General features: G+C 37.8%; 1 long non-coding RNA gene across 4 annotated transcripts in view; it reads left to right on the forward strand.

Moving 5' to 3' along the window:
* Nucleotides 1-26,781, forward strand: part of LOC117065928 — a 151,104-nt gene that overhangs the window by 68,126 nt on the left and 56,197 nt on the right. The window contains exon 5 of one of the 4 annotated variants that reach the window (XR_004430103.1): nt 14,883-15,363. The exons of the other annotated variants lie outside the window; for them this stretch is intronic. This is a non-coding gene — a long non-coding RNA (uncharacterized LOC117065928). Of the gene's footprint in view, nt 1-14,882; nt 15,364-26,781 lie in introns of those variants that run through there. 4 annotated transcript variants of the gene reach the window in all.

The following is a 26,781-nucleotide window of genomic DNA, read 5'->3' on the forward strand; positions in this document are numbered from 1 at the left end:
GGGTGGGGAAAGGGAGGGGAGGAGGCAGTGACTTCTTCTATTTGCCACCTCCATACTAGATCACTGCTTCATTAGTGACATACTTATTGCTTTGTCTGTCACTGTAGAATACTTTCCTTACATGTTAGAAGAAACAGACACTATAACATTTTGGCGAATAGTTTTTTTGTCTTTTTTTTTTTTTTTTTTTTTTTTACCAGTAGTTTTTTTTCTGGTAGAAAACTAGTAGAACACATACTAAGTCCTGAGTACCCTGAGTGTACTATGTGATCTTAACTATTTTATTTTTTAACTGTAGATTTATCCAATGTTGTCTTCCCCACCCTCTCCCTCAGTTCCTCTATGACTCATCTGCTGATTTTATCTTATCTTTTTCCTAAGCTGCTTCCTTGGAAGGATCAGTCCCCTCAGTAGAATGCTTTTTGGAAATGCCATCAGTGCCAGGCAGTGTGGGGCAAAGCCAGAAATGTGTGCAACTTTCAACTTCCAAGAAAGGGAGCATCAGTGCTTGAGGGGGCGAACTTTTCTGCTGCTACCAGGAGACCTGGGTGATTTAATCTTAACTTTTCTTTTTTTTTTTTTTTTTTTTTTTTTTTTTTGAGACGGAGTCTCGCTCTGCCGCCCAGGCTGGAGTGCAGTGGCCGGGTCTCAGCTCACTGCAAGCTCCGCCTCCTGGGTTTACGCCATTCTCCTGCCTCAGCCTCCCAAGCAGCTGGGACTACAGGCGCCCGCCATGTCGCCCGGCTAGTTTTTTGTATTTTTTAGTAGAGACGGGGTTTCACCATGTTAGCCAGGATGGTCTCGATCTCCTGACCTCGTGATCCGCCCGTCTCGGCCTCCCAAAGTGCTGGGATTACAGGCTTGAGCCACCGCGCCCGGCCTAATCTTAACTTTTCTAAATGTCTCTCTCTTCCCCTCTTTACTCATCTGTCAAGGTTACCTTCTTTCTGACACTTCATTGATGACCTTCTCCCAGCCCCACTCTAGACAAAATTAGCCACTCCTTTCTCTGAACTGTCTTATAGAGTACACCTTCTGCTGTAGCAAATAGCATATTACATTTTGGTTATTCATGTACATGTCATTTTCAAATCGAGCTATTCAAAGGCAGAAACTGTCATCTATAAACCACGATGTATGGAGTATTTTACATATAATATCTCATTCAGTTTTTACAATAAACCTAAGAGGAAACAAGCTCATAGGGGTTAAATATCATGCTCCACTGAAACGTAATTACACAGCAGAAGTAGGGCTTGAAACTAAGTCAGGATTTATATCTATACCTAGCACAGTGCTTAGCATCAGGTGTGTAGAGGGTCAATAAATGCCCAAGTAAGTAATTAAATGTACACACTGTATGTTACAAGAAAGTCTTTTGGCCATGGGATGAAAACAAGTCCTTTCAGTTACTCCCACAGCTGTGAGTATGCTGCAGACTTTAATTCAAACCAGACCTTAATACCTAGAAGAAGGATATATCACAAAGCCAAATTACCGGGAACAATGCTGTAACCACCTCAGTTAAGGTCATCTGCCGAGTTTGGCCTTCCCAATGATGTTGTTGACATCAGAAAAATCGTTTAAAGATTCAATTTAAATGTTAATACTGCATTGTCAGAAACATACAAACATGAAACAAGAAAAAAAAGCCTTCCTTCCGTTGTGTGAAATGAGCTTTGTCATGCCTTGTGTTCAAATGGAAGATTTTCTTTTGCTAAATATTAAGACCCACTTCATAAACTTTGACAGAGCTATGCACTTTTCCAAGTTTACATAGTTTGCATGGTTATCTTTTGGTACCACTATCTCCAGTGTTCCTAAAGGAGCTTCTTGCCATAATTTGAATGAATAAAGATCTTTTCAAACTAAGATGGTTTTAGATCTAATGTTTTATGTCTGCTGGCATTATTCATGAATGGCATCCAGGTGCCTGAGCTATTTTTTGGCTTTCCTTTTCTGCTCCAAAGTGGGTTTTTCCATCAATAGGTCTTCTTCCACATTTACCATCCATTGGGGTGGAGGTTGGGAGTGGCCGTGTGCTTCCAGGGTGCTGTGCTGGGAATGCTGGATACTATTCCCCTGTGTTCATGAGCTCACACTGTTTCCATGTGTCACTGCACACGTGTTGGATCCTGGTGGAAAAATAGTTTGGTTCAAATGGAAATAGCAGGAAGTAGGACAGCTGCATTTCAAAGCTTTTCATTTCCTTTTCCTCAGCATCCAGCATATGGCTCACAATAGGGTTACTGAGTGTATGGTTCTGCAGTTTCTCCCTGTCTTTACTTTTCTCTTTTGCTCCTTTGCTATCACCACTCCTAACCTTAAAGCCAACTAGTGTTCCCAATGTCTGTCTCTTGGGAATATTAGTTTTATCTTAATAAAAATTTTCTTAAAAATCTAAACTCAGGAATTCTACTCATATACCCTCAGATTCTTTTTTTAATGTGATCATCCACTGTAAGACTTAAAAAATATATATTTTTGGGGGGGGAGTGGTGAAAGGTTTGGGAAGAGGCAGTGTGATTTATGACAGTCTTGTGGTAGCAGGAGTGGAGAGATTTGGTTTCTGGTCTTAGTTCTGCCTCTACCTAAATGACTATTTCAGACAAGTCATTTAAACATTCAGGTTCTGTAGAACAAGAGAGTTGAAGGTTAAAGAGATAATCTTTAAAATCCTTTCCAGATTAAAAAAAAAAAAAAAGGCCGGGCGCAGTGGCTCAAGCCGCTGGTAATCCCAGCACTTTGGGAGGCCGAGATGGGCGGATCACGAGGTCAGGAGATCGAGACCCTCCTGGCTAACACAGTGAAACCCCGTCTCTACTAAAAAATACAAAAAAAAAAAAAACAAAAAAACTAGCCGGGCGAGGTGGCGGGCGCCTGTAGCCCCAGCTACTCGGGAGGCTGAGGCAGGAGAATGGCTTAAACCCGGGAGGCGGAGCTTGCAGTGAGCTGAGATCCAGCCACTGCACTCCAGCCTGGGCGACAGAGCAAGGCTCCGTCTCAAAAAAAAAAAAAAAAAAGATTCTGGGATTTTATTCATCTGGTTTTAGATGATTTTTTTTTTTTTTTTTTTTTGGTTTCCCAGAATTTTAGTGAAGTAGAATTTAGAGGAGGTACAAAGTGTGAACAGAACTATTTTTATATGAGAAGAATTTTCTACCATAACACATTCTCTATTGATTTGTGGTTCTATACTTTCTCTGTGAATTGAATTTTTCAAAATTATCCATAGTTCATAATATATTTATAGCCATTGGAATATAATTATATCGATCTAAATGACCCTCAGATTGACCACTAAATTGTTCCTGGAGCTATCCTAGTTTATTGAAAACAGGGCCTTAGTGTCTTCCTGAGAAGAAACAGAATAATTTATTTTAAGAAACTTACTGGAATGGATCAGCCTCAGAGTTTGTGCTCAAGATTCTAGCTTCTCCTCACCTCCTCCCCACCTTTATTTTTATAATGTATTTACTGCTTACCTTCAACAAATCGATTAATCTTTCTGGGCCACAGGCTACCCAGTTAAAGAACAGTGGTATATTTCAAAATTATCTGGAGTGTAAGGGCTACCAAGTTAAACTCTGTAACATGTTTCAGGTAGTCTGATAAAAACCGATAAAGACAATATCTTATTTTAGTCTCATTTTCTTCTTCATGCTATTAAAGACATTCAATATGAGAAATGCTATTTCTGTTTTCCAAGTAGAATTTTTGAAAACGCTGACTATAGTAGCAAATATTTTAAAAGTCCATCAAGCATTTATTGATCATAAGCATTAACATTATTTATTAAACTTCAACTCATTAGCATTGCATTTTTTTCTGGGCACTATCAAATTTCCTTTTATATCTTGGTGATTAAGTGTATCCTATATCTACTAACAAGAGGGTGACTTCACTTTGTGCCAGACAGAAACTCAAATTCTCCCTAGAGACTTTAGATTGTTTCATTTTATGTACAGTGGATCAGAAGGGCCCTTTTCTTCATTTTATAAACATGACTTTTATCCAAATATCTTTATTCCCTGGCCTAACTGAGCCATAGGTGTCCTTTAAAGTTGAATAGTACCCATTATTGATAAATATAATCTTTATGAAGATATTATTAATAATAATATAGGAATCTGTTCTTTACATTTGGATTTCAAATCCACATGTCTTTGCAGATTAAATACCTATATCCTTCCGTGAATAGTTTAAAACATCAAAGACTTATTTTGCTTTGAAATGGCCAACATGTTAACTAACCACATTATTAGCATCTAGATCCTTTATTGTTTTATTTTTTCACGGTTTTCAAATTTTACACCAATTCTATGTAACAAACCTGCACATCCTGCACATGTACCCTGAAACTTAAAATAAAAATTAAATTCTGCTAGGTCAGTGAGATGAGCATTTTACCTGCCAATGTGTGGTAGCACAAGAGTGAATTCTGGTTTAGGGGGACCTGAACCTTACATAATTGGAGGTGGGAGAGGACTCTCTAAGAAAAAGAACACAAAGTAGGTATGATAGTTATGTATATGTAGAAAAAGAAATCACACACACAACTTTAAAAGAGCTGACAAATACTACAAATTAAATTAACTTCCTGAAATTAAACTGTCCTTTTCCCAGTATTTTGGGATGTAAGCTCTTTGATTACCTCTTTACATGTCAACAATTTTTAAATTTTATATCATTTTCTATAAAGAGACTAGAATAAACTTTTCTCTAGCATGGTTGATGCAAATTTGTTTCTTATTGTTAGTTGTTTACAAAAGGTTTTTATTTCTACAACCCATGATTGATTGTGTAAAATTATGGATTTCTGTCTGTGGATTCTGAACCTGAAATTCTATTCACTTTAAGGAAAACCTAACTCTGACCAAGTGCCTGGTCTTTTTGACTTTGGAAATAATGTTCTTTATATCCCTGGTCCAGGTGTGAACATTCCCTTGGGGCACCAGTGCATGGTGCTGATGTGGCAGTATCTGATGTCATTTAGTAGAAGTAAGGCCTCTCTTTTTCCCCCTCCCCATGTTTCCTTTTGTTTGTGGCATCCACAGAGCCTGGCAGTACACTTGGTACACAGCGTGTGGAGAAGTAAAAAGATAGGGTCTTTCCAGGGTTCAAATCCTACTTTTGCCCTTTGACTTTTGGAAAATTAGTTTATGTTTATGAGGCTCAATTGTAAACCCAAGTTAATACAAACCTTTAAAAGTTTCTGTGGGAATCAGAGAACTTATATACGGACGTTGTTCCCAGATAGTCCATGACAGAAAGAAGAATACATGTAAATTACATGTAAATTAGTTAATTTTTGTGAGTCTTGGTTTATTCATTTATAAAGTGAAATTATTAACATTTATCTTGAAAGGTTGTTTTGAGGATCCTAGATAATTCACTTAAATTAATTAGCACAGTTCTTGGAATATAGACAGCATTAATCAATATATCAGCACTACTTGTGGGAAAGGCTCTTAGGGCTCACAAGATATTCTGGTGCTCTTCTATACTTCCCAGCCCACCTAGAAGTTTGGTTAGTGTCATGTGAATAGCTCTAGCCAATGAAATATGAGGGGAAATTAGCATTTCTGGGCCAGGACAATTAAATGCCAGTGTATTTTCTGCATCTCTTTCCACCTCTGCAGCAGGAACCTTGGCGATGGTGTAGCTACAATATGCAAGGAAATTGCATCCCTGAGTCATTATCAAATGGGAACTTCTCAGGAGAGATCCTAGACTGTATTGAACTTTGTATGAACATGAATAAAATTTGATTATCTTACGCCACTATGATTTGAGTTTGTTATTTTATTTTATGGTTACTGCGGTTTGCCTAGCATCATCCAGTCATTATTGTTGTTGTTGTTACTATTGAACAGAACTACTCAAACTTTGGCAATTTTGGTGATACATGGAACTGAAGTGTTGGCACCTACCCTTAGGTAATGGAGACAGTAAAATATTCCTGTTGCAAATCAAACCTCTAGTTCTTTCACAAACATAGATTCCAAGAAAATTAAGTGAAAATAACATAGAAGGGAGAAAAAAGTGTATTAAATTTTCCATTTGGCTTACCAGCTAATCCTCTTTATTAGGCTACCTTATTTCCTTGAAACCCTTACTCTAAGAGTCAATGCATATTTTCATGACTTATAATGTCTCTTTATCAAAGTTTTAGAAATTATGTTTTCTCTCTTCTAAATTTCATTGGTTCAGCAATCCTCCAAGACATTTTTTTTTAAAAAAGGTCTAATCAGAGTTGTGTACTATCTCTTCCAATAGGAATAAATCCTGTAATCACTGATTCTTGGCCAGGCGGCTGGTGAGTTACATTTAGCATTAAGGCATTAGCAAGCACTGGCAGAGTGAATATGTGTGTTTTTGGTTTTGGAGGAAAAACAAAACTATTTGGTAAACCTCTATTAAACACTTTTTAGTGGTTTAATTCTAAATAGGGTTCAGTTTACCCACTTCTCTTTGAAGAGACTACTGGAAATCCTAGCTTGATGTGCTGTTTCCTGAACCCTGTGCAGTTGTTACTAGGGCTTCCAGAAGTAGACATAATTCAAGAGACCAGTGCAAATTATAGAAAGAAAAGTAACATCGATGTCAGGTTGGAAACAGGTATGAGGCTGCAGAGAAGTGGTAAGATCACAGTGCAAGAGGTTGGGAAATAAGGTAGGATACATGATGGTTTAGGAAACAGGGCCTGGACAAAGAAAGTGCTGGATCTTGTTCTTTTTGAATGCTGGTTATACACCTGAAAAGGGAACAGGCAGGTATCAGTACTGAGGGGCAGATCATGGGCTTAAGGTTGTAGAACTAATTTAGACTCTCAGTCTAGTTATAGAAAGATGATAAGACTTGGCACAAAGAAACATCAATATTCATCAACTTGGATGACGTTGTAAAAGAAACATGGCCGTGGATTTAAATATATATATGTTCATGGATTTTTAAAAAATTAGTAACATTTGGCAGCATATTGAGGTTAAGGGGGTTTCATAACCTTAATCTAAGTATAAACAGATGTTTTTGCTGCTAACTTATATATGGACCTTGTTCCCAGATACTCCATGACAGAAAGAAGAACAAAGATTAAAAGAACACACACACACATGTAATGGGGCTCCTGAAATCTCCAGCTGAATCCTTTTATTGCAGAATATTTGGATAGTGATATCAGGCAAGCCTAACTTGAGAGGACTTCTGGGTAATGGTGAGATGAACATACATTCTGAAAGATTTGAGGGAATTGACATAATGAATTGCAAATATATTCCAATATGAAGAAATGTGGAGGAAGAGGCTAGAGAGCAGGTGCTCTGAAAGCAAGGAGGAGTCTTCATGCTGTCTCCTGAGCAGAATTATTTTCCAGATTTCTCTAAAACCCTAGTTTACTAACACTAGCAACAGACAAGTAGTTCCCCAGTCAAATAAGAAATCCTCCTGGAAAAGGAGAAGAAAGTCCTCCCTTGAGGGCTTCAGCAATGTTCCTATCTTCAGGAGCAGCTCCCTCCAGCAAGAGACCTGTCTATGATTCTCCCTTGGGTCAGTGCAGTCTGGTTAACCACCTGCTGGGCCCGCTAACTACCTCTCTGCTGATTTGCATCCTAAGCAATGACTCTCAAACTTTGGCTGGCATCAGTCACTTGGGGGGTTAGTTTGTAAAAGCACACATTGCTGACCCCACTCAGAGTTTCTGATTCAGCAGGTCTGGGGTGGGGCCCGGTAATGTACATTTCTAACTAGTTCCCTAGAGATGCTATTGCTACATCTTGAAGAAATGCTGCTTTAATATATACAAATATTAAAAGTGTTTTTAAATAGTTGTTTATTAACAAATATAGATCATTTTCTGTAATCCTGGGGTACACTTACTAACCACTTTTTACTGCTAGTTGCTGAGTGTTTAAAATGTTTCCAAAGATCTCTGAATCACAAAATCTCAGAAGCTCAAGTGTTGGGCATTACCTTATGGAGCCAGATTTTCTAATTTTATCTTCTTCTTCCTTTCTTTCTTTTTTTTTTTTTTTTCTGAGACAGAGTCTTACTCTTTGCCCAGACTGGAGTGCAATGGCATGATCTCAGCTCACTGCAACCTCCACCTCCCGGGTTCAGGCGGTTCTCTTGCCTCAGCCTCCCAAGTATCAGATTACACGCATCCACCACCATGCCCAGCTAATTTTTGTATTTTTAGTACAGACGGGATTTCATCATGTTGGCCCGGCCAGTCTCGAACTCCTAACCTCAGGCGATCCACCTACCTTGCCCTCCCAAAGTGCTGGGATTACAGGCATGAGCCACCGCACTCAGCCCTTTCTTTATGAAGCTTTAAATACAATTTCACTCTTTATGCTGCAACTCAATATCTCTAAGCTTTGTGGTAAAAAAATCAGTCTTCCTCTCTGGCCAACTGATTATCAGTAAATGATTTGTTTTTTCACCTTTTTTCTTCTTTATAGGTAAGGATGGTGGTCTACAGAATACATTAACTTTTATAAAAAACATTGTAAATGGACAGGATATTTTTAGAATTGGTCCTACTTATGATCATCTCCCTTTTCAAAAATATCACTGCTCAGTGCTAGCTGGCTTTCTGTTCTATTTTTTGATCTTATATTGTTTTCCTGTATGGGTAACATGATATAATTCTTGCAGATGAGGATCCAATTTATTTCTTCTTTTTAGTTCTTCTGAAAATTCTTTTTTTTTTTCTTTTCTGTAAGTTCATAACATGTTAGTATCAGAGGGACTTTCTATCACAAGGTCTCCTTACTTCCTTTTTATCATTTGTTTACATTGTATTTTTAAAATTGTGGCAAAATATACATAACATAAAGCTTACTCTTTTAACCTTTTGAAAGTGTATAATGGAATGTTATTAAGTATATTTTACAAGGCTATGCTATCCATTTTCAGAACTATTTCATCATCCAAAACAGAAACTCTGTACTCATTAAATAATAACTTCCCATTCTCCACTCTCTATGGCCCCTGGTAACCTCAATCCTACTTTCTGTCTCCAATAATTTGCCAATTCTAGGTACCTCATACAAATGGAATCCCACAATATTTGTTCTTGTGTCAGGCTCATTTCATTTCATTTATCATAATGTATTCAAGGTTCATCCCTGCGTGCTCTTATAATCTGTATTTCTTATTGGAGCTTGCATTTTTTCTAGAGTCCTTTTCCAAGAGCAATCTCTCCTTTTTATTTTATAATCATCTTCCCTTTTTTTAAACTTTTTTTAACTGAGTCTACTTATGATAAAGGTATGGGTTCTGGAATTGTTTCTGTTTGGCCTTTACCAGCAGGTGAATAGAATTCTGTGTGCTGATTAGTTATTCTGTGGCTCGTGCAGAGTGTCTCTGAAATCTCTGATGTTATCTTATTCCTTAGCCGGCCACAGCAAGCAAGAGTTTTCCCAAAACATTTTAGGAGTCTCTTAGAATTTCTTCAAGAGGTCTCTTTCCAGTTCCTTCTGGAAGTAATCTGTAAAGCTGAGGGCCTTAGAAATAGGGAGAAAAAAACACCTATTAGATGCTGTATTGAATGGACCTTACCTGCAAGGCAGTTGTTTCTTTAGCATTCTGTCATTAACATGGTTGTTGTTTTTTTCTCATATATTCAGTAAATAAAATAAGTAGATGCTACTGTTATGAAAAAGTTTAAAAGAAAAGGAGAATTTTTAAATCACTAACTTTATTTTGTTTCATAAACCTTTGCCTTACATCTGACAAGGCGGCAAGCACATGACTCTCTGCCAAAGACAAAAATAAATAAATAAATAAAATAAAAAATCAACAATCTTCTGATAGATGTAGTTAGAAGAGAGTGACATCTTTCTGTTACCTATGAATTCAGCCTGCATATCAATTTATAATAGTTGAGGAGAATTAAAGGTTGTCTCCAAGCAAAGTAAATAGTAAAGACAAAACACTGGATCAAAAGAAACCCAATGACAGTGGATTCTTTTTTCATCACTGCAAGTCACACTAACTTACAACTGCTTGAAAACAAGGCTGTGCTCAACTACTACCCAACAATCAGCTGGATAATATCAAGCATCCAACTAATTAAAAATAAAGATCTCATTAGTGTATCTTTGTGTGTGTGTATTTTCTATTTTTAGTTATTTAGTCTCCAGTATACACACACACATATACATCAATATATATACAGACACAGACACACTGTGCACACATGATTTGAAGACATCTAAGTAGCCACTAGTTCCTTCTTTTTACCTTCTTTTAAAACATTGATTAGTACTAATTAGTGAATGATGTTTAAGAAAATAGTATTTTTAAATTTCATTTTGTATATGATAGACTCTATCCAATTAGAAAGAAAGAGACTACATGTTATTTTTACTGGATTTGCAATTTAATGGACCAAGCTTGGATTCCTTTCTGAGTTCAAAATTACTTAAGCAAAATGGGAAGCACAAATAGCATTGTGTATACCTTTTATAGGCAGATAAAATAGAAAGTACTTTTACAGAACCATCAGCCTTACACATACATTTTCCTCAATTCTTGATATTACATTTCCTGTCCAACATTATGCATTCAGAAAGTTATTTTTAAAAAAGGGCTTACACTACAGAACCAAAGAATGAAGAGATGATTATAAGGATGGAGCTTTAACTCCTTTGCCTTACTTGAAACTCTGCTAGTTGAGAACTTGAAGCATCCAATCCATGTTGCTGTTGAATTTTCCAGAATGGAAATTTTTAATTGATATTAAAAAGAAAGTTTTCTATTTCTAGTTATTTATTCTCTAGTACTGTAAGTACCACAAATTCTTTCATTCAAATATAGTCAAACAAATATTTGAAGGAAACTTTGTCATGCCCTGATTCCTAGTTGAAGATTAGTAAGCAGAGTTCCTTCTTGCAAAGTGTTACCAAAAGTAAAAGAGGAATAAGATGAATATCCACATATGGTTAAGGTAAAGCAGAAATGCCAAGGTATGGCACAAAGTTTTAGTCAGGGAAGAGATCAGGTGCCCTTGGAAGGATAAGAAATAATTTTAGGCCAGGTGCAGTGGCTCACGCCTGTAATCCCAACACTTAGGGAAGCCAAGGTGGGCAGCTCACTTGAGGCCAGGAGTTCAAGACCAGCCTGGCCAACATGGAAAAACCCTGTCTCTACTAAAAATACAAGAATTAGCTGTGTGTGTTGGCACATGCCTGTGATCCCAGCTCCTTGGGAGGCTGAGGCAGGAGGATCATTTGAGCCCTGGAGGCAGAGGTTGCAGTGAGCCGAGATGGTGTTACTGTATTCCAGCCTGGGTGACACAGCCAGAGCGAGACCCTGTCTCAAAACAAAAAAAGAAAGAAGGAAAGAAAAAGAAAGAAGGAAAGAAGGAAAGAAAGAAAGGAAGGAAGGAAGGAAGGAAGGAAGGAAGGAAAGAAAAAGAAAGAAAGAAAGAAAGAAAGATTTTAGATGGTAGCATCTGAGATTGGTCTTGATTCTCAAAGTTTAGTGTGCATAAGGATGAAAGAAAGAAGAAAGGAAGAAAGAGAAAGAACGAACGAAAGAGAGAGAGAAAGAATGAACAAATGAACGAACGAGAGAGAGAACGAATGAAAGAAAGAATGAACAAACAAGAGAGAGAAAAAAGAAAGAAAGAGAAAGGAAGGAAGGAAGAGAAAGAAAGAGAAAGAAAAAGAAAGAAAGAAAAAGAAAGAAAGAAAGAAAGAAAAGAAAAGAAAGAATTTAGATGGTAGCATTTGAGAATGGTCTTGATTCTCAAAGTTTAGTATGCATCAGGATTACCTGGAAGACTTGTTAAAACACAGATCACTAGGCCCCATACTTAACATTTTTTATTTAATATGTCTGGAATGGGGCCCAGAATTTATATTTCTAACAAGTTCCTAGGTGATTCTGTTACTGCTTTTTCAAAGACAACTCTTAGAGAACCACTGCTTTAGAGAGATTAAAAAGGAGTGGAGAATGTTCAGCAAAAAGAAAGAAAATGAGCAAATTTGAGAGGCAGGAAACTGAAGGGTACTTTAAATAATAATAATAGTAATGACAAACAACTAAACTTTTTTGAGTGATCTCAATTTTGCCAATGAGGAGATTAAGTTTCAGAAAGGTTAAAGAATGGGCTTGAAATCACAGAGCTAATTATTGGCAGAGTCAACAGTTCAGAACCTTATATCTAATTGCCATGATTAATAGTAGGAGTTAGTACATCTTGATTGATGCTGGCATTTTGTGAAGCAGTAATGAAAGTTAAGGCTTAGGATACAGGTTGCAGTTGTATTTTAGAGGGCTTAAGTGCCAGGGTAAGAAAGTTTATACTTAGGATATCAACAGAGATATATTAAAATGTTTTGAGCAGGATTAATTAATTGAGTAGCAATGAATGTAATCAAGAGAGAGAAAATAATGGAAGCCTAGTTAGAAGCCTTTTATAAGAGCCCAAGTAAAAGGAAAGGAAGGAATAAACTAGGGCATTTGCAGTTGGAATGGAGTAGAGGGTATAGAGGTAAGAGCTATTTTTGTAGGTAGACTGTAGTGGTGATTCCCAATCTTACCACCAACTGTGATTCCGTGATCCAAAAGATTTGGTTTATGAAGCAAACTATATTTAACTAAACAAAGATAAACATGTTCCATTTGAGATTAGTATTTTTCCCATTATGACACAAATCTAGATTGTAACTAACAGTTCATAATCACCAAATATTAAAAAAAAAAAAAGTCACAGCACTGTCCTGGTTGTGATAAGTACCAAACTTGAACAAGGGAGCAGAAATTTTAAAATATTTTACTGCTTTGCGTATCAGATCCTTGTTACTATGCCCACATCCAAGGTCAGTCACGTGATCAACATTTTAGATTTAAGTCTGATCTACATTCATGTTTCAGGTATTCTTCTGATGCTATCAAAAGACATTGTAATGTTTAAATAATCCTTAGGCAATAAGTGTTACCATACTGATATAAAATAATTTCAGGCTGGTCATAGTGGTCCATGCCTGTTATCCCAGCACTTCGGCAGGCTGAGGTGGGTGGATCACTTGAGGTCAGGCATTCGAGACCAGCCTGGCCAACATGGTGAAACCCCATCTCTACTAAAAATACAGAAATTAACTGGGCTTAGTGGTGCACACCTGTAATCCCAGCTACTTGGGTGGCTGAGTCATGAGAATCACTTGAACCCAGGAAGCAGGGATTGCGGACAGCTGAGATTGCACCACTGCACTCCAGCCTGGGTTACAGAGCAAGACTCTTGTCAAAAAAAAAAAAAAAAAAAAAAAAATTCAGCCAAAGCAAAGAAACCCATGTGGCTTTATTGGTAAATATGTAATTTAAAGTAGGTATTTTAAAATTGAATGTATCTTTCCTGTCTTTATGGTTCTAAAACTATAGGATTTTGCTACCTGATAATGTGTGTGGGGTCTAGAAGTCAAGGAAGACTCTCTAGGTTCAGATCTGTTTTGGAAGAGGGTGGAGTGTTGAACAAGACAGGAAGGTCGGAAAAGAACCCCTCTGGGAAGAGTTGGTGCTGAAGATAAGATGGAGGGAGAGAGGCATGTTGGGCTGTGGGTTTAACTCAGGATCCATGGCAGAATATTGCTACCAATCAGCCATTATAAAAACAAGAAGAATTGAAACTTTTTGGAGGCCAGAAAAAACAATATTTCTCTCCAATGTGAAATATTTTAACCTGAAAAACTTCTAGATGCAATTTTCAGATAAAATAGGCCTATTCTAATGGTGAAGTAAAAGCTCCACTTATACTTTCTGTCACTGCTCATGGCTGTAAATCCCACGGGAGGAATGCCATGATTTCCTTTAGACATAACAGTCGTAGCCCACAAATAAGCCGCCATTAAAGAGTCAAGCAACAGGCCTCCAGTAGCTGCAGCTGGAGAAAACACTGGATAAGGTGATCCAATTTCTGCACAACAGGATCTAGTCTCTCCTCCATAGTAGCATTTAGTCTGGAAGATAGTCATTCTCATACTGTCAAAAGCCAGGGTGCCAGAAAAGGGAATCTTTGCAGAAGCAAGTATTTTACAGAGGACCTGAGAGAATGTCTCTCCCTAGGTTTCAGTATCTATTCCATAGCAAATTAGGAACAACAATAGCTAGAGTTATAAATACAATTCATCATGTGTATTTTGAAATTGAATTTTGAGCAATTAGCATAAAAATACTGAATATGCATTGCAAATTAGCATGCCAACCTTGCTAAATGAAATAACAGCCCTGACATGTACTTAAGTAGAAAGTGGAACTACAAAAAAATGGAGGAATATCAGTAGATAACATGTAAACCAGGATGATGAAAAAAGAGGACACAAGTAAGATCACCATGGGTATTATTCTTTTTTTTTTTTTTTTTTGAGACGGAGTCTCGCTCTGTCGCCCGGGCTGGAGTGCAGTGGCCGGATCTCAGCTCACTGCAAGCTCCACCTCCCGGGTTCACGCCATTCTCCTGCCTCAGCCTCCCGAGTAGCTGGGACTACAGGCGCCCGCCACCTCGCCCGGCTAGATTTTTTTGTATTTTTTAGTAGAGACGGGGTTTCACTGTGTTAGTCAGGATGGTCTCGATCTCCTGACCTTGTGATCCGCCCGTCTCGGCCTCCCAAAGTGCTGGGATTACAGGCTTGAGCCACCGCGCCCGGCCACCATGGGTATTATTCTTAACTACATATAGCTAACTGAGTCACCATTCTCTAAGGAGGAAAAATTAGAAGGAGTGCTGAAAGGGAATAACTCCAGACTGTTAATTACTTACAGTGAATATATGTTTGCATATATTTGCTTAAATTAGCTGTTAAGGAAGCTCTATTTAATTTATTCCTCAGTGTGGGCTGAGTCATCAACAATTATACTTTTCACTTTTTACATAGAATCCAGGACAAGAAGAATCTTCCAAGTGTTGCTAACCAGAACTGAGCAGATCCAAGTAGCAACTGCAGCCAAGCCATTAGTCCATGTATGGAGAGACTAGAGAGAGCATCCCCGCGTGGTGATGCCTCAAGCTGCAGGAGCACTCGACCAGAGTCCGTGTAGCCCTTGGCATCTGATGAAGCTGATGAAGCCTGGGACAAATGGAAGTTTTAGCAATGAACCGATAGGTCAAGGCTAACCAGAAAGAATGCAGCTGGGTCATGCAAGCTATCCTACCTTGTAATTAAAAGGGTTTTCTGTGTGGTTACCTGACGTAGTTACTAAATGGCTTGCATGAAATAACATGCAGCATTCTGTACTCACTGTGCAATGACCTTATATCATCACCCTACAATCAAAAGACAAAAAGAAAATTCAGGGTGAAGCTTTTAACCGCAATTTGTAGCAAAGATGTTTGGAATAAAAACACATTGCTTGTTACCACTGGCTCTTGTGTTAATCACCTAATTGCAAATTGGTATAGATTTTTTTTTCTCTTCCCACAGGCATTCAATGGCTCAATTTTTTCCTTCCTGTTTGGAGGCTTGGAAATAAGACTAGTGAACCCATAGTTCAAAGATGGAATATAATATAAAAATGGAAATGTTCTGTAAAGCAGTGTATACGTCTTTATTCACAGAAAAGCCTATCAAAAACTCCACGTTCTGGAGAATACATTTGCTGCCTTTGAATATTGCTTTCCTTTTACCATGGTCCATTCTGGCATTTTGACCCTCGTTTCTTAAAGAGAAGAAGACTTAAATCCACACTTCGCTTACTATATTCTATAGGTGACTGTCACCTTCTACTAATGGAAATGACAGTAACCACTGGTTGTTTGTGGCATCAAGAGAACAGTCTGCATAGTCATCCCTGGCACCTAGATCTGTGCCATTCAAGATACTCGTACAGAACATACAGCCTTCTCAGGTGGATGAGAGAGCTTAAGTAGACTAGTGTGAAGAAAGCTAGTTAGCACAGTGTTCTACCAAAGGAAAGGGATAAATGAACATATGGGGTCCAGGCAGTTATCGTCTTACGTCTTCCTTCCTCCTCCTTTTTATTTTTAAACTTCCCTCAAATGCAAAATCTGTTTGTTACAGAAAATTATATCTGTAGTGATGAAAGGTATAAGGAAGCAAACAAAAATTACCCTTTCCCTCAGCTTGAAATTAATGCAAATGCTATGCATTTTAAAATTCTTCCTTTTTCAAGATTATTTCTATTTTTCTATACTTCTGAATATATTTATTTCATTACATAAAATGAATGTATATGTTCATCAGTCAGGAAATATTTTGAGTCTATAAGAACTAGTTTCGGCAAAGACAAATTTCAGGTCAATACGGTGTAGAGATTACAGATGATCCTTTTATGAGCGATTGGAAGGAAAAGAAAATGCAGAATTGGTCATCTCATCCAGTTGTCACATAACATAGGACCAGGATATGTGTGTGTGTGTGTGTGTATATATATACACATATACATATACATATATATACACATATACATATCTGATTTTTATGTTTTTTTTTGTTTTAGTCTGGTTGAAATACTATGTTCACCTCCATTTTGGCTGTATTCCCAGAATCTTCTTTTTCATAGCTCTGGGTTATAAACTTCAACTAATTATCTTAATGTATTTATTTTATCTTTTAGTGTATTTAATTCAAAGTTTATGTTTGTAAAAAACAAACTTGTCTTATAAAATGTAACCTTGAGGGAAGAGACAACACACATCCAAATAATGAATAAGCAGGGTGAAAGAAAAAAGAAAAAGCTGTGACTGTGGCTTGAGTTTGCAATCTCACCTGCTCAGTTAAAAACCCCTTACTTTCCGAACCACACAAAAAGAACTATTTTTTGTTTTGTTTTGTTTTAAAATCGCAGCTGAACATAACACCAATGAAATAATTTCGTTCCTAGCAGCTAAAAAAAAAAAAAATCTAGTGTGTCTAAATCAAAGATTTTCCTCTTTCCTTTTTATAATGGGCTGAACTTGTCATCATGTTGTAATGCAAAGGCTTTCTAAAAACTAACCTTATTGAGTGGATAAGGTGATAAACCCCATTGGCTGTGGTTGAAAATGTAAAAACTGAAATGAAAATGTTGAAGGCAGGAAACAGGTTTTTGTCGATAAATTCACATGGGATGAATGAATAAATTAAAATTTATCCAGTTTAGGCCTTCTAGCCTTTTGCAAATAATCACAGGTTAACCTGGCTCCCAGACTGATTTTGCTAGGATACCCTTCAATCAAGTGTCTTAGCTTAAGACTAAACCAAATTCACCCAGCCTTTAGGTACATATAAACAGGTCTGAAAAATTTGCAGAGGAGGTAAGGACTATGTTGTGTTCTTGAGTCTTCTGAGCAAAATTTTATTTCTGGAAAAGAGTTTGACCAATACTATAGAAAAGGGGTGGCACTGTGTCTTCCCCCTCAATTTAATCCTTAATACTCAGACTAATCCCTGGTACATATATGTAACAGGTTCAGTAACTTTGCCAGAAAGTGGACTAGCAGCTTCAGTAGATGATAGCCTTGGCTGCAAGTATTGCACTCTCAGCTAGACACGGGTGGTGGCTACTGCCTTTGGTGTCCTCAGTAGGAGGAAATATTACCCTATAAAAAGGACAGGTGAAGAGGAACACTAGCCAGGTGTCACCAAGAACATTAGTTTGTGGAACACAGAGGAAGAAGTTCTTGAGAAGCCTCATACTTCTTAGCAGAAACAGAAGCTGAGTCAGGAAATATGGTTTTGTGATCATTGTTTTGACAATATATTTATTCTCTGGCTGTGATGACCTAGGAAACATGGATTTTCCACCAGCTTAGAGTTTCTGCTAGAATAAAGATGACTGAAGTGGGTGAAAAAAATATCTGTGGCATTGAAACATGATTATATATGCATTTTAGATAATATTTATAGTTGAGATTTAAGTGAATTGGTCATATATGACTGATCTGCATGGTTTAGTTGGATGTTGGGTGGGAAATGTGACATTAGAATGTTTACCAACAGATAAAATGTGATTTATTAAAACTATGTGGTGTGAAGAACATTATTAAATGCCATGGAAGGTTGACATTAGAGGGAAGCAAGACATGTGTGGCAAATTCCTACCTCTACTGAATGTATCCATATTTTTATAACCAGGACAATGCAGTTATGCAATTGCCTTGCTTATGGGCTAAATGACTATCAGTAATCATTAAGGGTTGTTGTAAATGATAAGAATGTCTTTCAAGCTTACTTTGAAAAGGCTCACTATTGCTGAGTCTCTATAAACAAGGGTTTAGATAGGGATTTGGAGCCCAGATAGCTGGTAGAAGAGGTCCAAAGGACAGTGCCATACTTCAGGAAATATAGCTTATCAGGAGAGTATGCTGGATGCAAGGGCCTTGAGTTTTGTTCACTGCTGCAGCCATAGCTCCTAGAACAATGACACTCACTAAGTATTTGTTGAATGCATGAAAAAATGGATATGCAGTGGGGGCATCTCAGGTGGCTCAGGCACCAGGGGAACCAACCAAAAGCAAATTATGTGAGCATGACTTAGCTTCAACTGAAATTAGAAGTCATCAAATTAGAAAAGGCCATGCCATCTTCCCCAGGAAGCAAGAAAGACAGTTCTGGTCCGGGGTTAACTAAGAAATATTTAGATCAAGGGCCACTGAGAAAAATTGGTAACCTAATGGACTCTTCATCAGCTATTTATGTCTGTTGCCAAATAACAAAGTTATCCCAAAAGGTATCAATTTAGTTTGGAACCCAGGAGCAGCTTAACTGGGTGGTTCCAGATCAGGGCCTCTGATGAGGATGCTGTCCAACTATTGGCTAGGGCTGCAGCCATGTCCAGGCTTGACTGGGGTTAGAGAGTCTTCTAAGCTCACTCCAATAGTAGATGGTGGGCCTCAGTTTCTCATTGGCTGTTGGTAGGCTGGCAAGTTCTTGCCATGAGAACCTCTCTATAAGGCTGCTCAAACATGGCACATTGCTCTCTCCCAGAGTAATTGATGACAGAGAGAGAGAGAGAGAGAGAGAGACAGAGAGAGAGAGAAAACCTGAACAGAAGCCACAGTCTTTTATAATCTGATCCTAGTAGTGACATCTCATCACTTCTGTATTCTGTTGCTTGCACAAACCAACCTTGGAACATTGTAGGAAAAGACTATTCAAGTGTGTGAATAACAGGAGGCAGTGATCTTTGGGGACCATCTTAGAGTCCAGCTACAGTAGTAGCTATGGAGACTATTCCAAAACAGTGTGTCCCCCAATAGAGGAAAAGTGAGCCAATCCTAACCCTAAAGGAGTTTATAGTCTATGTTGGGCTATAGAAATTTTTGAATAGTTATTTAAAAATTAAAAAGTAAGCTGTCAACAAGTTCAAAATAAAAACCCCAAATCTCTCTTATAGGTTTCCACTATAATATTTGAACTGGAATTCTGACTGCTCTGAAACCTATCTAATTTGGGGCCTAAAGTCAGAAATTTATTTCCAGTCTATTATCTCTGAATCAGTCTCATCTGCCCAAACTGTCAGGAGAAGCAGAAAGGAGTCATCTTTTCAATGCAGCTTTTATTAGCTAATTTTCTAGGCAGGACTGAGGGTAAATCCTTTTTGTCACTCCAAGCCCTCATTTTCTGGCTTACCCAACCTCTGTTTGACGTTAGGATTATCTTCACTGTAGAGGCTCCCTCAAACCTCTAGTACAGTCTTTATTTTTAAAAAGCTGTATTTCTGTTTAGAGAGCATTACATCCACTCCAGTTTTATAGCTTATGCAAATAATTCAAAAGTCATGGCAAGTGAGGACATGCACCTGCGTCCTGTTGCCACTAGGAAATGTCTGCTTCAAGCAGTCAGGGCTCTTCTGTGGGCCGAACACAACAGACCATCACCTGTGTGGAGTGTTTTTGTCTTCTCAGGGCTTGGTGAGGTGTTGCTCTTGGGGCTGCTGCATTCCACAGAGGGAGAAGATCTGCAAAATAAACAGTTCTGGACTAAGAACTATAAGATCCATATTCGAGCACACCAATAGACTCGGTCCCGGATTCAGCTTGGGTAGCTTCTCCTATGTGGATGAGGCTGGATGAGCAGCACTCCATTATCTTTCACCAGAGCCAGGCTGGCTACACCACAAGGAGTTAAAGCTTTCTCTCTGCACACAGAGAAGCAATACCGGAGCAAGTGAAGCTCTAATTGCTTCTCTAGAGCCAACAGGGGGATCGGTAGATGCAATGACCTAATAGTTTTTTTCCACAGCTATTGTTCTGATCGCATGAGAGCTATTCGTAGTCCTTGTAATACAAATTTTCCAAACCATGGCAATTGTCATGATATAGGCTGAACTAACCTTTAAGCCATTTTGTTCCTTAGATCCTTGAAGCCACTGGACAATGAAAGTGCAGATTGCTAAACTTCAACTGGTTTATAAAATCACATGGTAGATAACAATTACGATGGTCTTTTCCGTTGCTTAGATAAGCTCTGCTGGTATGGATTAATAAACTTGATCTCAGCATTCCAATGAGGGAGTGGCTTTATTAAACCACCAAGTTTGACTCTAGCAACATAATTCTTTACAACAGAGTTAATGTAGGAAAATCTGATTCTTACTTAAAGGGATAGTGAATTTATTTATCAAAATTTTGCTCTAATCTAAATTCTAATTTGCTTAATACATAGTCTTCAATAAACCTAATCATATGGACATTTTCAAATTATAGGTGCTAATTACAGAAGCCATTTCTGCCAACTTTCTGGGGGCTAAGAAAATCATGATTGAAAGGACAGTTTTTACTTAGGTCCCTGATGAGAGAGCATAAGTAATGCCTTCATTTAACACATGGCAAAGAAACAAGTAATTGTGTTTGGTTGAACATATTCTTCTACTTCTCTATTCTTCTTTGTTTCTGATGGTTTATTTCTGACAGTTTTCTCATTGGCATGAGGTAGAAGTACTTGTCAAAAACCAGTCTACTTAGTATAATCCAGTTGCCAAGGAAATTACATGAGGATTGTCCTACCTTTAACAAAATGTACTTAACCGTTGCACATAATGCTCCAAGAATTCTAGCTAGAGTGGGACAGCAAGAGGGTTGCATTTGGGAGTATGGCAGCAAAATATCCCTACAAAGGCTGTCTTGTCCCATGGACAGGTACTTCACCATTAGCACCATGACTTTGAAAAATGCATCACTCGTTTGTTATCAATGCCTTCACAGAGAATACTTTATATTCATCTGCTAACATTTAATAAGCACTTACTGAATTTCTACTTTGTGCCAGGCAGAGAAACAGGCACACTTAACAGCAGATGTGTAGCACAGTTATTAATTGCATGGATTTTGGACAATGATTGCATGCGTTAGGTTCCTATTTCTGACGTGCTAATTGGGTAGTGTTGGGAAAGTTATTAGACTCCTCTGTGCCTTGGCTTCTTCAACTTTAAAATGGGAATAATAAAAGTATCTATCTCTTGGTTTGAAGTGATGATTAAATGAGTTAACAAATGTACTACATATAAAACAGTGTCTTCCATAAAGTTATGCTATATTTTAGTTATTATTGGTGTTATTATTATTAAAAATATAGTCGCAATAAACTATTTTTGCCTAAATTTCTCCCTGTCCACTCTTTCTCACAGTTATTTTTTGTTAAGTTTAAAGTCAGTTTTCATGAGAGCTTCAAGAAGCACAGCACTTTGCAATGTGAGACCCTTATTTTATAGATGAAAACCAGTCCTGGAAAGGTTATATGAATGGCTCAAAGTAAAAAACTTGGTTGCAGTGCCAGGATGAGTATCCTATTGTGCCTCCTATACTTTAATTTTTGCTTAAAAGTCAGTATGGCATAGCTTTGGGGGCCTCTCAGACCTTGGCCAGAGGACCCCAAGCTCATTCTTCTCACGCTACCACCGTCCTCTCAATAAACCTGCATTCTTCCTCTCTCTATAACAGCCAGATATTGTGGCCTTGAATCTCCATTCCAGCCACTTTCCCAGTTCCAGGCATTCTTGTTTCAAGCATTAATGCAAAAACAAACAAACAAAAAAAACGGTGAGTATTTCTGCCCTTTGCTATGCATCAGTCATTACATTGGTGACAGAAACCAATCCAAATTAGCTTACCCCAAAAAGGAGATTTATTAGAGCTGAAAGAAGACATGAGCAACAACCCTTGAGAGGTCTTCAGAAGACTAAAACCAGGAGTTCACATTCCATCAGGATTCTCATTCCATCAGGATTTCTGTCATCTTCTAGAGAAACAGAGTGTTGCCCTAATTATTCCAGACCAGCTCTTCCCACATGCTAGGGACTTGGCCACCAGTAGCTCCAGACTCACCATCTTATGGATTTCTGATTATGTGACACAACAGGTGTGGCTTGAACTATGTGCCCATCATTGCTGAGGAGAGGGGTAAGGTATTATAATTGGCCCAATCTGAGTCATATGTGAATCCCTGAGGCTCTGGGTCTGTTTTGAGTGGAAGGAGGAAAAAGGTACAGGGAAGAGAAAACATATACTCTGATTAGCTTAATCTGAGCGAGGTGTCATTCATGGCTCTTTACAGGATCATGTGATATACATGTCTGTGGAATCTAGGTCTCAAATTAATTTGCTTGAAAGTAGGGAAGATTGAACACATGCTCCTGTGAATATTCTAAATACTCTCTGTGTATTATAGCACGCATCCTGGATTCTGAGATTTCTTTCCTATTTTGAGTGTTCACTGAAATTCTGTGGGCAGTAAAGCAAAGGGGAAAATGGAATTACCAACCATCCTTTTCCATGACAAAACTGTTTTTGGCATCTGCCAATCTGGGGTTTAAGAGACAAACAGAGCCCTCATGCAGCAACTTGCCCAATATTTATCATTGCTTATAATTTTATAAGAGCTTGTATTTGGCCATACTTGCTTTTGGTAACATATTTAATAAGTAATAGAACATGAACTAGAACTGAATCTTTTTGTCTCATTGTCAAATATTCTTTCTATATATTTTGCTAAATTGAGGCAAGCAAGGGTATTTTTAGTTGACAAGCAACAAAGGCATTGAGTACAGTGTGCCAGGAGTCTGGCTTAGTGTATACATCAACATGCATTTGTTGAATGAATGAAAGTATCTTTGCTAATGTCATAGAGTAAAGCCTTAACAAGGGGGAAAGAGAAATGAAGATGTGTGCAATGATGAGGCTCCACTAAATTCTCTTGACACGTGTCTACCAGGGCTGGCATGCTTCTTGAGTACTGGCTGAGGGAAGGTTTTCCTTGTTTTCTTTCCTGATTCAGATTGCCAGATCCTTGTGTTTGATTTTAAATTGAGATGACAGAACATCCTGTTTAATTGGATTAATTCACAATTATTCTTTTTGTCTTCTGTTCTATAATGCAAGAGTTACTTTTTCATACCTGACCGGATGCTAAACATGTCCTTTATGTGTTTGAGTTTGTTTATTTCTTGCAAATATGTTTCGCAACTGTATTTAACAACCAAATCAATTCATAGGATTGGGGTGGAGGAGTAGTGAACAGAGTGAAATTCTACAAGCTCTTTTCTTGGCTATTAATTAAATGATTCATTCTATATTAAGTATTACTGAAAGCAATTCTTACATTGTGATTAATTAGATCAATCATAACGTTCTCACTAGGAGTTTTTGATTTCCAAAATCAGAACTTGACGCAAATACAGTTTTGCAAAGAACCTACTTCTGTGTCAAAACTGGGAAACCGCTGATCAAATCCCAGAGAAATTAGAACATAAACCTTATGCTCCATAGTTATCAGTAAATCCAGTTTTAAAAAATGACACCCCATGACCAAATAGCCAATAATAGAAGTACTTAATAATTGGCAGCAGCGAACCCTTTTGAACTTGGAGATTCCGTCTGCAGTTTTCCCTTTGAGGTCCCAAACCCCTTACAAATAAATGATTGCACTTTTCGTGGAATGGAGGGGCTGGCCTAGTCTATAAGCAGTGAAAAATTCCCATGTGCCATCTTGTGGAGCTGTTGAATTGCTCATCAACAAAATTAATCTGTGACTGCTTACATGGGTCACTCAATGTGCCAACTCACACATTACATAAATGTAAATGTAAACACTGAGCTTACAGATGCTGGCCTTGTACCTAAAAGGTAAAAGGAAAGTTAGTCTACACTTAGGGTCTTATTCAATATTTTATTCTTATGTAAACACATTCACATCTCTTGGCCATCCTTTTGTTTTGAGGAATTTCCCCCTAAAATCTTAGTGTAGTCTTCAGTAGTCTTATCAAAGCATATGCCATGTTTGGGGTAACTTTTGGATTCTTTTTACCGTCTTTGTCTTCCTATATAATTTTACTTTGCCTTTCCTTCTTTGTTCCTATCAGTCTTCTTTACATGAATCATTTCCATAATTTCCATAAATTCCTGAGTGCTCTTGGTTTTTATGCATTCTTTGCATTCTTCTTCCTTGAATCTCATGGCATCTCTAAAGAGATCTCTTTGGATGACAAGTGATGAAAAAGGGAGGTCCTTATTCCCATTGGCACTGTTAGGTTGGCTTTCAGTATCCACTGTCTTAGTTTTTCTGGCAGTCATTCTGATAATACCTCTATGTGTACAGAAAACTGTTTCAGACGCTTTTCAAAACAATGATAAGCTCTATAACCATGTCAGTGTCCCAAAGTGTCTAAGCATTGATTACATTTTTCATGAGCTAGATTTTTCTATGGGCAAAGAAAAGTTTGCCCTCTAGTCTTTTTTAAATCAAGCTCCAGAGCTAACTTATAGTGAGCTGCTTAGAAGTGGAAGACCCTAGCCATTGCCTGACCCTGGGGCCCAAGTAGATCATGCGTGCGTTTGACTGCAAGCCACTTGGGGTCATTAACAACTCCAGGTGTGGACATCCTGTGTATATTCAAGACATTCTTCCCAAAATCTTAGGTAAAATTGCTTGTTGCCCATTAAATTTTATTCTTTTTGTCTGTCTTTTGTGAATTCCTCCACAAACTTGGTATGAAATTAATGCCACCATTATCTTATTCATTTCAAATAATCTTTTTAGTCTCACCTGTTTTTTTTGTTTTTGTTTTTGTTTTTCGTGTGTGTGTGTGTGTGTGTGTGTGTGTGTCTTTCAGGTCTCTAAGAACACTAGGAATTTACTTAGTCCAAAGATTGGGGACAATGGGAGAGTTAGGAGCCTGGCATTAATGTATAAGCAAGGAGAGAATTTGAGTCTGATCAGATTCCATTGCCTCTGGCTGTCACAGGATGTCACTATTGATGACTGCTCTCAAGACAAGTGGTGTGTGTCATAGCTATGATGGTTCTATGGTTTAGGCTGATCTAGACCCTGCCTAGGCCTTAGAGGGAGTCCAGTACCACCCCACCAATGCTAAACTTGCTTGGCTCTTTCCTATACAGCACATTAATAAGCCCCAGGTTTGCTGGGTTGGTCTGGTCTGATATTTGTCCGCTCATAGACCCAAAACAACATCACCCTTCTCTCACTGAGGATCCACTCAGTTTGATTTCGTTCATATTGAGAAGATTTGCTCACCTTCTTTTCTGAGGATGAATACTTTCAGTAACTGAAAAGTGTTTTATCTTCTGAAAAGGATTCAGAAGTGATTCCAGGGTACTGACAGCTACTCTTCCTTTGTTTGGGAAGGATTACTGTCCCCAGGGTACAATCTTCAGTGAGATAAAGGTGGTTGGTGATTTTGTGGTGCTTTTCTAGATGACTTAAATTATAGTTTGTTTGTTTCCTAAATTGTGATATTTTTGAAAGGACACTAAGAATAATTATACCAGAACTCCAGTCATAAACAAGGGAAGCTAGGATGTTTGGTTATTCAAAACTTTTTTCCTTAGAAAGGAAAGAGAAAGAGAAATGTAATGTATGGTGGACCTTCTACTACAAAGGATAAAAGGCTACTAACTTTTTAACATGACAAGAAAAATCAAATACCATTCACTGAAGGAGAACAGGAAGAAAAAATTAAAGTTTGTCTTCAAACAAAAATGGATATTATACTGATAACACAAAGTCCCATAACTAGATTTTCTTTCTTTATATAACCAACATTTATTGAGCACCAACTGCATACAAGGTCATACTGGCCATGGGGGATGCATGTATGAATAAAACATTTCCCATCTCCTGTTTTGAATAAAAAAGATTTTAACTTCTACATCTGTTGTTACTCTCTGAAACTGCTAGTGTTACTTGTATTAAGTGATATTAAGATTGAAATTTGGTCCAGGAATTTATTAATTTCTTCTAGATTTTCTAGCTTATTTGTATAGAAGTCAAATCCCTGAAGAGACCAATTACAAGTTCTGAAATTGAGGCAGTAATTAATAGCCTACCAACAAAAAAAGTCCAGGACCAGACGGATTCACAGCCGAATTCTAACAGAGGTACAAAGAGCAGCTGGTACCATTCCTTCTGAAACTATTCCAAACAATAGAAAAAGAGGGAATCCTCCCTTACTCATTTTATGAGACCAGCATCATCCTGATACTGAAACCTGGCAGAGACACAACAAAAAAACAAAATTTCAGGCCAATATCCCTGATGAACATTGATGCGAAAATCCTCAATAAAATACTGGCAAACCAAATCCAGCAGAACATCAAAAAGCTTATCCACCACAAACAAGTTGGCTTCATCTCTGGGATGCAAGGCTGGTTCAACATATACAAATCAATAAACGTAATCCATCACATAAACAGAACCAATAACAAAAACCACATCATTATCTCAATAGATGCAGCAAAAGCCTTCGACAAAATTCAACAGTCCTTCATGCTAAAAACTCTCAATAAACTAGGTATTGATGGAACATATCTCAAAATAGTAA

Source organism: Trachypithecus francoisi, unplaced genomic scaffold (assembly GCF_009764315.1).
Source record: "Trachypithecus francoisi isolate TF-2019V2 unplaced genomic scaffold, Tfra_2.0 Lachesis_group2, whole genome shotgun sequence".
NCBI classification, from domain to species: domain Eukaryota; kingdom Metazoa; phylum Chordata; class Mammalia; order Primates; family Cercopithecidae; genus Trachypithecus; species Trachypithecus francoisi.